Below are 3,133 nucleotides of genomic sequence, written 5' to 3'. Positions count from 1 at the left end.
GGATGCCATGAGATGTTAATATTCATACATGTAATAAATAGAATGATGAAGAAACTCCAGTTTGTATCTCTTTTATTTCTTAAGTGCCTTTAGAAAGTGACTTCTTTTTCCTATATCTTTCATCACTCTGTTCTTGAAAACATGAATGAGGCACCTGCTATGAGCCAGGCACTCTGAGATGCAAGATTAATCTTTTCTGCCATCTGTTGGAGGAGATAGGCATATAAAACAATGAAATGTGTTGAGCACTTACTATATGGTAGGCATTGGCAAACTCTTTACATATATTTCCTCTGATACTTACAAATAATTCTAAATGGTAGGTGGTATCCCCAGTTTACAGATGAAATTGAATCATTCACTTATAAAATTGTAAAACAAGAATGAGAACCTGGCTTTGCTTCATTCCATTCCATAATATTTCTGCAATTTACAAAAATACCCTAATAGGCACATCAGACTACCTGGAGGTTGGTTAAGGAAGACTTTATAGAGGTGGTGGTATTTGAGTCTTGGAGGATAAATTGAAGTGGTGTCCACACTGGTAGGAGGCAAGGGTATCTATGAAGAATAAGCAGCAAAATTGAAGGCTCGAAAACACTTCATGTGTTTTTATATGGTTAAAACCCAGTAATGTTGAATAGAACGAGTCTTCTTGGTCATGCTGAGGACTGTGTATCATACTGATGACCACAGCAGCCACTAGAAATTTTAAACAGAGGTGATATCCTTTATGCATCTAAGGTTGGCCTTTTTTTTTTTTTTTTTTTTTTTTTTTTTGCGGTACGCAGGCCTCTCACTGTTGTGGCCTTTCCCGTTGCGGAGCACAGGCTCTGGACGCGCAGGCTCAGCGGCCATGGCTCACGGGCCCATACGCTCTGCGGCATGTGGGATCTTCCCGGACCGGGGCACGAACCCGTGTCCCCTGCATCGGCGGGCGGACTCTCAACCACTGCGCCACCAGGGAAGCCCTGGCCTTTGTTTTTAAAGAATCAAGTGAATAAAAATTTAAAGAGATTAGCAAATGCTACAGAGAGGTCGAGTGAGAAAACGTGTCCACTGAATTTGAGAGAGAGAAACACATTATGTGATGCCCCAACATATGAATATACATGAACAATATCATGGAAGAAATGCTGGGGTCTGAATCTAAAAATGTAGGCAAAACTTCCTGTTGTGCCTTTTTTGGGGAAGACCATCCATAGCTTTTACCAAATAATTAAAAGTATGTCACAATCAAGAGGAAGGCAACATTCAAACCTACAAGTGTACTAAGGGTATTTGGGAAACATTTAAAGACTTATAGGTGGGGAGGTGAGAAATAAGCACAAGTAAAGAAGTAAAATAAAACCAGCAATGGGAAAAAAATTTTTTTAAATAGGTAGTCAGCAAAGTTACGAAATACGGAAAAATTAAGACGTATCCCCTATTGACTGAAGAAGAGTTGAGTATGGGAGAGAGGGGACAAAATAATAAAAGCTGCTCATCTCTGAAATTTAACTGGAGAGATTTAATTGTAGTTGAACAAATAGAGATGTTAGCACTTAGGTTTAAAAGGAACTTGTTGGAGAAAGATTGAAAACAGATGACTGATAAGTCAGTCTCGGAGCTAGAAGGAGATACTATCAATAGCACAAAAGGATTTAGTTGGAGTGGCGGAGGGACAGTATTTCTCTGAGATGTTCATAGGTATTTGCAGTTGAAATTGAGATTCCTAGTTTTTGTTTGATGTAGATGTTGGGTATTGATTTAGAAGTGTACCCCCCAATTTGGCTGTGCATTAGAATCACAGTGAATGCTAAGAAGAGATTGCTTATCTCTAGAGTCTTATTTAGTAGATTCTCATTCAGAGACACCTCTAATATTTAAGAAGCTCCATAGCTTTTTAAACACCAAAGCTAATGTTTTATGTCAATTACATCCCAATTTAAAAAAGCTCCATAGTTAATTCTGTTATAATAAATGGCCAGATCTGACAACTGACCTAGAAATCAGCAACACCTAATTTTAGCCCCCTAAAAAAATGGAAAAGTAGTAAACACATACCATTAGGAACTAGAACCATTATTCTACACAAAAGAGTATAGCAAAGAAAGCTAAAGGAAGCCTCAGGGAAGCTGGAATATTGTCTTGTTTTTTTTGGCCACACTGTGCAGCATGTGGATGTTAGTTCCCTGACCAGGGATCGAACTCACGCCCCCTGCAGTGTAAACGCGCAGTCTTAACCACTAACCACTGGATCGCCAGGGAAGTCCCTGGAATACTGTCTTTTGAAATAAGAGTTGAAGTTTGTGAGAAGAAATAAAAGGAATATTGTATTAAAATCTACAAATTTCATTGTTCATACCCTATTTACAATGTTCTCTGATTTCAACATAATTTACCTATTTTTAAACATCCAACTTTTAGGTTCCATTAAATACTACAAAGGAATTTGTTATTCAGCTCAAAATAAAATAAGCTTTGGGGAGAAAAATAAGGACCTAATTATTATATATATTAAAAATTTAATAAGTACTGTGTGATATCACTATATGTGGAATCTAAAAAATAAACTAGTGAATATAACAAAAAAGAAAATGACTCACAAATATAGAGAACTAGCAGTTACCAGAGTGAAGGGGGAGGGGCAAGATAGGAGTAGGGGATCAAGAGGTACAAACTGCTATGTAGAAAATAAATAAGCTACAAGGATATATTGTACAGCACAGGGAATCTAGCCCATATTTTATAATAACTATAAATGGATTATAGCCCTTAAAAATTGTGAATCACTGTGGTACACCTGAGACTTACATATATTTCACTATATTTCAATATTAAAAAAAGAAAAAAAAGATTCTCACAGAATAGTTTAACCTAAAATAAACAATTTTAGATTCTAGTTATATTTTCCTGGCTGTCTTTCTTTACAGCCTATTTAACATCTAACAAATGCTTCGAGGGGGTTATACAAAACATTCAGGAAGATATAAGGAGGCATCTAAGCATGTCTACAAATGGAAAGGTTTAGCTGACTAAAGAGGTAATCTGGAGGTAGAAATGGAAAATCAGACTAGTGTCAAGAAAGGCCTGAACTTCTACTGTAGGAGTAGGAAGTTTCCTCCTACTCTTATATGGGGTCAGCTCTCTG

The sequence above is a fragment of the Grampus griseus genome (genome assembly GCF_964374135.1).
Source record: "Grampus griseus genome assembly, chromosome: 8".
Lineage (NCBI taxonomy): Eukaryota > Metazoa > Chordata > Mammalia > Artiodactyla > Delphinidae > Grampus > Grampus griseus.
Note: the sequence above shows the minus strand (reverse complement) of the source record.